Source organism: Macrosteles quadrilineatus, unplaced genomic scaffold (assembly GCF_028750875.1).
Source record: "Macrosteles quadrilineatus isolate MER2022 unplaced genomic scaffold, UCM_ALF_1.0 Scaffold_2__2_contigs__length_208266976, whole genome shotgun sequence".
Classification (NCBI taxonomy): Eukaryota; Metazoa; Arthropoda; class Insecta; order Hemiptera; family Cicadellidae; genus Macrosteles; species Macrosteles quadrilineatus.
In genome coordinates this window covers 189,748,125-189,760,575 of record NW_026542595.1, presented here as the reverse complement: position 1 = coordinate 189,760,575, position 12,451 = coordinate 189,748,125, and the positions used below count along the sequence as shown (strand labels likewise).

The window sequence follows — 12,451 nt, the reverse complement described above, 5'->3', positions numbered from 1 at the left end:
GGTTCCGCACGATAATTTCATCGTCGTTTCACACTGTGTGGTACACTAGCGCCGCGGTAAACGTCAGTCGGAGTCGAGCGTTGTCGTCTGACCGTGTTGTTGTGTGCGCGTCAACAGCTGACAAAAGGTGTTTTGTTTCGTTTCTTGTGTTGTTTTGTGTTTACTTTCATGACGACCGCTTTTGGATTTGTTCTTTACTCCTTGTTTTCAACCCGACATTCATTTTAGGTTCGTTTACCAGCTCATTGGTGGTGGTTTTGGTTATGGTTGGGTTAGTTTGATAATAGGTTTCTAATCACTAAACATGTAACATATTAATTAGTATATTATGCAAGTAAAATGTATGATATTAGTTAAAGGCTGCAATCGTTCGAATTTATTTTTCTAAAGCTTGTATCGATTGAAATCTTTAAACTATAAGTTATCTGCATTTGGGGTAGGTATAACTAAACATTCATGAGTTTGCTTTTGTTCACACTTCTTAACTTAAAAAGTTAACGACTCTCAACTAACTTAATTAACTAAAACGTGAATGTAACAAAGGCACGTCTAATTTGTCAAGGTTAAAAAACGTTACACTTGTTAGATTATTATCATAATCTATACGAAAGTGCAATATGTACCTGCATCTAACACAAGTTTTTACGTGTATTAGATGAAGGCACATATTTTTTTATCTAAGTTTATTGAACAAAAATAGAATTAACTGGGATTATTTCGTCAATTCGTTGGATTGTGTCACTTCTTACCAGGATCAACTGATTAGCTAGCTTTTCAAGTTTTTGGCGCGACTAGAGACGACATACTATAGCCTACATAGACTGGTTATGCCTCAATATTGCGTGCATTTTAATATAATAGTTTGTACGAAAAGATAACTAGGTGTATTTAATTCCTCTTCTCATAAAATATAACACGGCCATCCCAACATAACGGAAAATTAAAATTGTCTGCATGTTGATCGCTTTTGGAGACGATATTATTTATGGCCATAGCGTCTAGGACGATTCAATTGGAACAATATGTGTAGTGTAGACTATTGTTTAGATTTAATTTTATAATTAAATTTCACACTCAATATTCTTTGTTACTTTGAGGTCAAAGTCGATTACAGTCCACTAGATAACTTCATTCAATGGATTGTGGCAAAAAATAATCATACCATACCGTTATCAATTTTATTAGGTACTGATTCATTGATCGTTTTTGTTTGCCTTGTTGCCGCCCGTTTTTCCCACGACACTGAAAACTACTAATTTGATTTAGTTTTATTCGAAACTATAATGACAACAAATATGTCATTTAATAGGAAATAAGTCCCTGGTCCCTACTTATTTCTTTGACTTTGGTAGTACCGTACAATGTGGACTTGAAATTAAAAAAAATATATTGAAATTACAAATTGATTTATCAATAAATATATCGAAATACATTTTTTCCTTTGAGAGTAATATGAACACAATTCGCTCATTTTAATCAAAACATATTCTGTGTCTATCCTCCGTAATTTTTGTTTACCCTAACCTAAAATAACTTGAAGAAAAATATATATCACATTAAATTATTGGTTTTCTATGAACAAAACTCGAAAGCAATATAATTCTGGTTATTATAACAATCTGTAGTAAATGCTTAATAAAAAGTACACTTTTTATCCATCCCCTAGGCCTGTTTCTTCATTCTGTGTAATTAGTAGGTTGGTTTTCACCAACCGACTTAAAGGAACTACCTATTTCTCGAAATACAATAATTAAGATAGAATTAAAGACGTATGTCATTAAAAGTAAACGTGTTCCACACCCTGGGATTATTCCACTGATAAATTACCCAGAAGCCTGTGTGGTCGGTGGCAGGTAGAAGATTTGGATCGATCTTAGCGCTTTGTTATTTTTAATGAGATTTCATTTACATGCACGGCGCGGTGCGACGGTGATACGGCTCTTGGAATATTTCGGGAGATTAGAGAGACGGTCTAAAAGTCGTGTATGATAATTCATTTCTTTAATGTCTTTTGATATAGTTTAAGTTGATCTTTTGATAATCTTTTAGTTAAAAGATTAGGCTTTCGTTTTTTGTAGTGAGGCTATAAAAAAAATTACGTATCCACGAACTAACGCAACAAATGCGAAGTTGTTTGAGCATTACATTTGTGAAAAAATTCGAACATAGATTATCAGAGTTGTCAATCGAAAACATTATAATTTTGTGAGAAATAATTATTGGGTATTAAAAGCTGTTTTTACACTTTAGTATTTCATCAATCGGGAACAAATATATATGACGATACGTATCAATTCGTATATACGCCCAAATGAAAACGCTTCAGAATTTGCACGGTTATTGGATGAAATCAATAGGAATAGAGACACAAAACCTCGAATGGTTAGCATTTGGTGGTCGGTAAATGTATAACATCAAAAGTGTCTATATTTGTAAAAACCTGTTAATGGATTTGCAGAGCAATATTACGAAATAATTAGCTTTTTCACCACACTAAGATGTTTTTAGCTGTATTACATACGTTAATTGGTGGCTGAAAGTTACGTTTTGCTGGCCATGCCAGCTGTCATCGTAATTTGGGGACCGAGCAGGTTTTTACAGGCCGGGGCCGCAAAATCAGCTGTCCGCTTACTTACTTAAAACATGAATGCATTGTAAATACACAGTCAAAATCCATAGCATTGCAATAGAATTGTGTTATTTTTCCCCGTTGCCTAGCAACTATTTATTTTTATTTTTGCTGATTCCTCAAATTATTTCTTCACATAACCTTAAAGTTGTAGTTGTGTTGACTATCAGTGTGCATTATTATAGTGGTGAATAGTGGTAATAGGGTAAAGTGTGGTGAAAAATAGCGTTCGTACCACGGACCGAAATGGTTTTGCAGCTCTCGATCGATTTAAGTTCTCGACTTCGTCTCGAACTTAAAAACTATCTCGAGCCGGCAAAACCTAATTTTCGGCCCTAGGTACGAAATATACTATTAGGCCTATGTCTTTTGTAATTTTTTATCTCAAAATGTTTACATATTACGAAATTCGTATGGATCAGCCTCAGAGTAACTAGTTCCTGGGAGATTTTTAAAATATTTTTTCGTAATGTAAGGTTGTTTTGTCTCGTTTGGCTGTGCTACGTGGTGACAAAACAGTGGGTGAAGTTGAACGGTGGGTCGCACTTTGTAAGGATCAGCTGATGCCATATGGAGTTCGCAAGGTCAACCAGCCCACTTAGAAAGTTAGATATCAATACCGTGTCTTGAAGAAATTGTGAAAAATACACAAATAATATAGAACAGAAACTGTATGTTTCATAAATATAAACAAATTACATCACTGGCCAGATGTTATTACTAAAGACGTCCTAACCATCTGGTATGGTTATTAGTTTAATATTCGGGTCAGTGACGTCATTCTATGTTTCTGTTCTAACATCCGTGGAAAAAAAGTTTTTTATGAATAAGTTTCTAAAATGTAATCCCTTATTTCAGACTCTAGTAAATATTGAAACAATTTGTTATAGTTGGAAAATAATTAACTATAATAACTGAAGAAAGTTAATAATAGCAATTAACTGTAGGCCTAATACCTTCAAATCATATTACGACGATATATAAACTACCCTATTATTGTATTTTTATACTCAATTTCTAAGGGAAATGTGAGACGGTATTTTAACTACGAACAAATATTTTGCGTGTACGAACTCGTAGCTATGAAAAGGCTAAAAAGACCTTAGCTAAAAGGAGTTTGATAAGATAGCAAATATTTTAAAAGGGGTGGAGCGGGGGCAAATGTAAGAGCTTTTTATGGTTGACACGAACAACCCACTTGGCTTAGCCCCAATCACTACCATCTCAACAATGTACGTGTAGTTAAATATTTTTGTATTAACAAGAACCAAATAATGATTTTAAATGCTAAAAATCATGTTATAATATTTAGTGGCGATTTTATTGTACATTGAATATGTGTTAATCTTGACGTCTGCGTAAAGATATTATTTATATATATATATATAATATTTTACACGTCTTTCAACACAATATTCATCGTAGCGATAACGTACACAGAATGTATACTCTGGTGTAACGCCGAAACATGTATTTCGTAGTGGACGTTTATTGTGCCGACATGTAAATAATGTTAACCATTTTGCTTTTTAGTTTTTTATAAAGCAAATTGTTGTACATTTACTTTACGTTTTTATTATTCTAAGGCACAAAACAATGTTCGTGTATGAGTTTCGATCATTTTTGAAATATTATCGTTTTAATATTTTATTCAAATACAGTACCTACATTGGATATGTACCTTATAGTTTATTTGGACAAAACGTAGATTTGTTTCATCGTCTTTGTATTATTATAATTGTATTGTACATCATTATCATTGTATTGTACTGTATTGTATTAGACGTCCAAATTCTTTGAAAATGGAAAACACAGTTAGTTTGGAATTCATTTGTACGGAAAGCAAATGTTTGCAAGTGAAATCGTTGGCCTGTAGATATACGGTGGTGGCAGTCACCGTAAACATTTCAAGTACACAGGTATCTTGTGGTGAACATAAACTACCAGAAAATTCATTATATTTATTAAAATTATAAATGAGTTGGTATGATAAACACACCTCTTAAAATCTCACTTTCTTCAAAGAACCCTCGATGAGAATAGCTGCAAACAAGATTGGATGTTGGATGTTTATTTAAGAAGTAAGCTGTACAATTCTGTTTTCCTATCTGTTTGTGGATCATATTTTAGATCGCCACCGGCAGTGTTGGTATAATTATTCCCTTCACCAATTTAAACCTCCGCATCAGTGCAACTTTCAGACTCAACTATTATAGCTCAATGTATGAAACATGCAATTAGTTGTATGATAAATAGAGAACAATGTTGGAAAACCGAAAGCAGTTGAACTATCAATGCCCGGCCACAGGCTGTATACTGTGTAGTGTAGACGGTCGCTATGTAGGTTACTTTCCTTCTCGCTTTCCTCACAATCAGAATCGCCAGCTGGTAAAGTGATGTGAAATCAGAACCAACGCCGGGCCGTGTAGACCAGCGTCTATAGGTATACAACTTAATTTGGCACGATGACTAGTTGCTTTACATCATGGTGAGGATGCGGATTATAATAATGTTGTTTTTGAAGTCTACTCTTTCACTAGATACATTCCATCGCATGAAGTTGTCGCCAGTTTTCTAATGAAAATGAACTATTGGATTCAGTCACCTACTGTCTGCTGGTGGATAAGCACACCATAGTGCCTAAACAATGCTACCACAGATAATATAACCCTGAAGTGAAGTCAGTAGAAGGATTGTAACATTTGGGAACAGCATTGAAAACTAGCCTGCCATTAGGAAGTATGTCTTCTCCATTAAAGTGATGTTCGCATAGTCTTTTAATTTTATTAAGTCTCATTGGAGACTGTCCAATGAGATCAGTATTTCCTACAAAAATACAGTAGTTTAGTGACGTATTGGTAATTTTCTAAATATTCGAGTGTGTGTAAGAAAAAATACGCCCGCCGCAGCAAACTTGCAGATTAAGCGAATTTCCATTTACTCGGCTTGATTTCAAGTCAAATATTCCCTAAAAATTTTCAAATTTATTTTTTATTGAAATAACATTAATTTTAGTGAGTACTGTTTAGGTTTGCTGCTACGGGAAAGATATTGAGGTGAGTTTTTATTATTGAAATGACAGCTTAGTATGAAATAAACAAAATTCGCAAATTACAAAAGAAAATCATTATATATACCGGGTGTCCACAAAGTCTTGGTCTGATAAGGAAACCGCATGGTATGAAAACGAGTAATAGTAGGATAAATATTTATTAACCTTCCCACTTAAATGGATAGTCGTTGAACTGCTATAGGGGATTGGGTTTTGTGAAACAACAACACAAACTGTGATTCCTCACCATTTTTGTAAACTCACCATTTCTGATTTGTTATTATATTGAATCATGATTGTATTGTTGTCAATCAGCTGTGTTACGGTATTACCAATTTTATTAAATAAAACTTGATTAAATTCCCTTCAAAACAAGGCATACAAGTTAAGTGTGGCTCTAATGGTTTTCGTACATCAAAGCTATTAAATCAGACCAAGACTTTGTGGACACCCGGTATATTTTTTTATAAGTCTAAGAAAGTACAAAGTGAAATAATGAATGCTATCTGACTGTTATTATACTGTTTACGAATCATGATAACGGTCCGTATGAAATTGTACGGAGCGAGTATAAGGATGAGCATACTGCGTTGTCTGTCTGGCGTCGATGAGTCACTAGGACGGCGCTGGCGCGGCGTCAGATCACTTCCACCCCCGGCAACCACCTACCCTTCCGCTCCCCATCTCTCACACCAGTCAACACACACACATACCGGTACTACAAACACAACACTAAGGCCTGTTTCACATCTACCCGGCTGTCGGGTGCCGGATGTCGTTTAACCGGCAATGGGGTGAAGAAATATATGGCACCGTTCACACATGCACGGCATGTGTCGTGACCGGTTAATCACTTGCCCGGCTGCCGGGTACTAGTCGAGGGATGCCGGGTGCCCCCTCGGCGAAGGCCGGCAGCCGGTGCCGGGTAAACAAGCCGGCTGGAGTAGTGGGTATAGCGGCCCAATGTGACAGTTCACATACAACCGGCACCTGCCGTCTGTCGGGTGCACCAAGAGTACTTATAGTTCAGTTCTTTGTAGTTAATGTGTATTAATTTTGGGTATTTGTTCGCAAAGTTTTGGTCATGTCCATGAATAGACCATGAACTACATATTAATTTAGTTCAAGAGTAGAATTATTTGAATTAAATAGAATTTTTACTCAATTCATTTTTTGATTTTATGTTATTACATAACATTAAATTAAATTTTACTCAAATTCAAACTGAATCAAATTTAAAAAAAATCAAATATAAATACAATTGCAATAAAGTTATTTCAAAGTACCTAACATTACAATAATTGCTCTATTACGTTCTATTTCCATCCCTACGACACACAAGTTTCACAAGCTTGAGTACAACTGCCGGAGTGCCGGTGTCGGCGTAATGTGAAAGGTGCACTCGTGCCGGTGCCGGCTAGAAGTCGGGTTAACGGCATGCCGGGTAGAAGCCGGGTAGATGTGAAACGAGCCTAACACATCGACGCTCGCTGGTCTGAAACAGTTCATACTCAATGTCAGTTGACAATCAATGTCAACTAAGCTCTCTTGTAAAATGGCGTTTGCCGTGCATTAATGAATAAATAAATAAATAAAAATACTTCATTCTACTCGTAATCAGTGGTTCAGGACACGAAATGTGGTTGCGGCGCTGTTTCTTTGCGTGTTACTAGCAATATTATTTTCGTAAATGATTTCGTTATCAAATAAACAATTTGTCTTTGAAAATACGTACAGTACTGTATTCAATTATTTACCACATATATCTAGGCCTTAGTACTTTGAACTTGAGGTTAAGCATTTTAATTTCCTAATGGTGTCAATTGAAGCATTTAATATCACAATACTACATTTCACACCATAAGGCAACTAATTAAGTAAAAAAGCGCCAAAACTACTAGAAACGTATTCTGCGCATGCGCAGGCCCAAGAGACAAGAGACATGTCTGTCCAAACACCGACCGGTTGGTTCGCTCGAGACACGCGTCTGTGACACCATAAGTTAACATAGGTTTGTTTTGAAGGGGCATGTCGCAGGCACAAAAAATATCTGCGACATCATGTCGCAGATACCGGGGTGTAACCCGCCTTAAAATAAAGTTTCCTGCACAAGTTCATGTTACGCTTTTTCCATTGACACCAAAAACATGTCAATCGGTTTAGTAGTTTTGGAGGTGTAATTGTCAGAAAACCCCTGCTTGCGTATTAAATAAGTACTAAGTACTAGTGTCCCTGTTGCTCGAATTCGAGCAATAGCTAAGAAGTGTTACATGTGTTATTTTTAAACGAATAATAGTCATAATTTCTGATGACTTTAAAAAGATTTGGATCAAAGATTATTTTTAGCAAACTGTTAAAAAATTAGCAAACTTATTGACGGTTCACAATTCACAAAACCTGCTTACGTATTAAATAAGTATAGATAGATATAGATATATAAATAGATTAGCATAATAGCGTTGGAAAATATAATTTAAAAAAAACGTTTGCAAAACCAAATTTAACAGCTCTTTCCTCACTTCAGTTGTTAATTTTTAATAACTTCAAATGGTTTTCCAGCAACAAATACACTCAACTCACCTGAATTTTTAATCCATAGTTGTGATAACATACTATCTCGAGGAAAACGAAACATTTTAAGACCTTTTAACTTTGCCGAACTGTTAAAACAGTTTCTGTACGAGCACGTTGTTCTTGACATAATGAATAGAAGAATGAAAATACTAAAATAAAAAATACATACTCTAACTTACTACATATATACAAAAACACACAAATTAATTGAATATATATCACAGTCATATAACGTTATCACAAAATAACTTTTACGGTACTGATATTTTTAAACCCGGCAACAAGGCTTAAAATTCAACAACACGCGTGCGGGGTGTAGGTGTACTCAGTAGTGTCGGGTAGGTCAGTTTAGCGCGACCGCACTTCTTGATTTTTTGGCGAGGAACGGAGACAGAAGCAGAGGCGCTACCCTCACCTCTCCTCTCCACAACTACCCATCAACTACCCTGTCTGCTGTCTCTCCTCTGCCCCCGTACCCCGCGTGGTGTGCAGTGCTAGCAGCGCTCCTAGATGTTGGCGGGCAAACTACGCTGTCCTAGCGCAGCACGTTGCCGCCATCAGCAAGATATCTGTAGTAGGGTTATATTATCTGTGCTGCTACTCAATGGTCCGTTGCGGGTCATAAGAAGTTCTTTTCGCCCCTAGGACATCGAAATCTAGGTTTATCTTCCCTCTCGCCTGGAAGTCCCTCCTCGCCAGCCCAGCGGCCCTGCCCGGCAGCCCAGCAGCCCAGCCCCGCAGCCCAGCAGCCCAGCCCCGCAGCCCAGCAGCCCTGCCCCGCAGCCCAGCCGCCCTGCCCAGCCTATCGAGCCGGCCTCAACCCCGGCCCAGTCGTCCAAGAGCCCGTCGCAGCAGTCTGAGCTGGCTCAACTCATCTCCACGCTGAGGAGCATGTTGGTCGTCGTCGAGCGACTTGTTGACCAGTTGACCCAACATCATGCGTAGACTTCGCATCCTCACGTGGAACGCCGACGGGCTTGCCGACAGACGCCATGAGCTGACACAACTCCTCACTGACATGGACGTTGACGTTGCCCTCATCCAGGAGACGCATCTGCGCGGTGGGGACAGGTTCAACGTCCGAAACTACTACACTCACCGGACAGACAGGCCTCTGCAACAACGTGCCAGTGGTGGCTCGGCGATACTGGTTCATCGTCGGGTCACCCACAGACCGATCGTCAGGAACCTCCCGCCTGGCATCGAGGTGACGACCATTGCCCTCCAGCACGACGGTGCAGAGCTGGAAATCTCCTCTGCCTACAACCCCCCAGGGAGACGCCTTGATCCCGGACTCCTGGACTTGCTGCTGCCCCCCGACACCCCGGCGCTTCTGGCAGGCGACCTCAATGCCAAACACCTAGACTGGGGTTGCAGGAGAGGAAACTTCACTGGAGCTGCTCTCAGGCGCTACCTCACCGCCCACCCTCACATCAACGTGGTTGCCCCGGCCGACCCCACACACTACTCCCGTGCTGGACACCCGCCCGACATCCTGGACATCGGACTGGCTGGCTCGTTCGATGGCCCGATTGAAGTCTTCGTCGTCTCCGACCTCTCTTCTGACCACGTCCCGGTGATCTTCGATCTGCCGCAGGGAGGAGTCCCCGACCGCCCTCCGGTCCGCAGGAAGAGGGTGAACTGGGCGAAGTTCGCCAACCTCCTGGCCAACGCCCCTCGACCGCCTCCCCCGCCACCTGAGACGGCAGAGGAGCTCGACCAGCAAGTCCTGGACCTGTCAACGCTGCTGCAGGACACTGTGGTTGCCGCCAGCTCTGACGTTGACCCGAGGGCCCCCCCACCACTTCCCCAGGGGCTGCGGGAGGAGATCGCCCTGCGACGTCGCCTGAGGAGGGCGTACCAACAGTCCCGCTGCCCTCGAGCGAAGGCGGACTTCAACCGGCAGGCTAGGAGGTGCTCCCGACTGCTGGCTGAGCATCGGTCCCAGGAGTGGGAGGACTTCGTCGAGGGCCAGGCAGACACCAATGACGGCATCTGGAAGATCGCCAAGGCTCTGCGCGGCACGAAGACCCACAACAGGCCGCTGCATGGGGGACGCGGGCTCGTCTACTCGCCCGAAGACCGTGCAGAGACCTTCGCAGACTCGCTAGAAGACCAATTTTCCCCACACCCAGACATCTACGACGAGGACTTCTGCGAGGTTGTGGACGACTTCGTAGAGACCTACGAGCCGGACTCCGACGAAGAAGACATCCCCCACGTGACCGTCAGCGAGGTGAAGGGCCACATCGCTCGACTCCGTCCGAAGAAGGCCCCTGGACCGGACTCCCTCGGGACTCCAGCACTGAAGAACCTGCCGGCTTGGGTGATTGTCGTGATCACCTGCCTCTTCAACTCCTGCGTGAGGCTGGCCCACTTCCCTGACACCTGGAAGTTGGCGAACGTCATCCTCATCCCCAAGCCCGGCAAGGACCACATCTTCCCCGAGAACCACAGGCCGATCTCCCTCCTGCCTGTGCTCTCCAAGATGCTGGAGCGGATCATCCTGGCGAGATTCCCCGAGGAGTTCTTCTCTTCGATCAGGACTGAGCAGTACGGCTTCAGGCGGGGCCACTCCACCACCCTCCAGCTGCGGCGGGTCCTCAACACCATCGCTGGAGCGATGGAACGGAAGCACCACTCGACCTCAGTCCTGATCGACGTGAGCAAAGCCTTCGACCGGGTCTGGCACGAGGGGCTTCTCTACAAGCTGGCGTCCTCCCCTCTACCCGGCTCGATCTACAGGCTCATCAAGAGCTACCTGACCGCTCGCCGCTTCAGGGTCTCCGTTGGACGGGCGACCTCCACACCACGGCCAGTCTCTTCGGGTGTGCCACAGGGGTCGGTTCTCGGGCCGATACTCTACCTGTGGTACACCAATGACATGCCCCTGGCGCCAAGAGTGCAGCTATCGCTCTACGCAGATGATGCGCTCTTCACTGCCACCTCCGCCAACCTGAGGATGTCCAGGGTGTATGTCCAGCGACAGCTGGACCTGTTGCTGCCGTGGCTGACGAAGTGGCGAGTCAAAGTCAACGCTGACAAGAGTGAGGCCATCTCCTTCACGAGGTCGAGGAGGCAGGACGATGGTCAACACCTCCACCTAGACGGGGCCGACATCCCATGGAAGCGCCGGGTGAAGTACCTCGGCGTCCTGCTGGATCAGCGACTCACCCTGACTCCCCACGTCGAGAGGGTCTGCGACCTCGCCAGGAAAGGTCTTGGCGCCATCCGCCCGCTGCTCAGGTCACGGAAGTTGTCAACGGCTGCAAGAGTCCGACTCTACACGGCCCTGCTTCGGCCTGTCCTCACGTACGCAGCCCCTGCATGGTACCACCTCACCTGCAGAACCGCTAGACGGAGGCTGCTCGTCGTCCAGAGCAAGGCTCTTCGGCAGGCGACAGATTCACCCTGGTACGTGAGGAACTCCGTCATCAGGGACTCCACAGCAGTGACAACTCTCCGAGACTTCATCGACGGCCTTCGAGCGAGACTTGAAGAGACGGCGGATGTTTCTCCGTGGGAACACATCAGGGACCTGGTCGCTGAGGATGTTCCGCAGCTTCGCCCCCGGATCGACGACTAACTCCCAGAACGACGTTGACGTCTACAGGTAGCTGAGCTACCAGGGCTTGGACCCACAGCAGACCGGAAGTATATGCTCCCAGCGAGCAGGCACTTCCCCCAGACGTGGCGCTAGTCGCCACAGCCATATACACTTGGACTTGGACTTTTTCCGCGAATTTTTACAGAAAATGATTCCGATTAAAAATGTACCAGTATTTTGAACTTAAAATACTTATGATTAGGATAGTTATATCTAGTGTATCTTTATTCAAACACCCAAAACAAATGGCTGGAACCACAACAAATATCGCAATAAAATACATAGTAGTTATAGTTTCAATTTAAGCATAATATGTTTCCTATTGGAAAAAATTACAACAATAATGATGGTTTTAATTTAAGGTACTATTAACATAGGATTATTTGGATGGTCGAAAGTGACTTAATAGGGCAGATTCGCGCATTGGGACTACCCTTTGTAATTGGATAGACAAAATGGATTAGTCTACGTCTACGTGCAGATAACGTAATTACGGCACAGTTGTGATGAGGCTGTGCCGATGGCGGGAAATTTCCTGATTTGGCGCCAAATCACGTACCTTGCCCCTCGCAACGTCTGTTGCTATATT

The 12,451-nt window shown here is 42.5% G+C and overlaps 1 protein-coding gene across 7 annotated transcripts in view; it reads left to right on the top strand.

Annotated features, from left to right (window-relative positions):
• LOC128984367 (kinesin light chain-like) overlaps positions 1–12,451 on the top strand; it is a 153,717-nt gene that overhangs the window by 18,563 nt on the left and 122,703 nt on the right. Inside the window, exon 1 of one of the 7 annotated variants that reach the window (XM_054403678.1) lies at positions 56–127. The exons of 5 other annotated variants lie outside the window; for them this stretch is intronic. The gene's annotated coding sequence lies outside the window, so the exon portion shown is untranslated. Of the gene's footprint in view, positions 1–55; positions 229–12,451 lie in introns of those variants that run through there. One more of the 7 variants, XM_054403680.1, reaches the window with a different exon arrangement.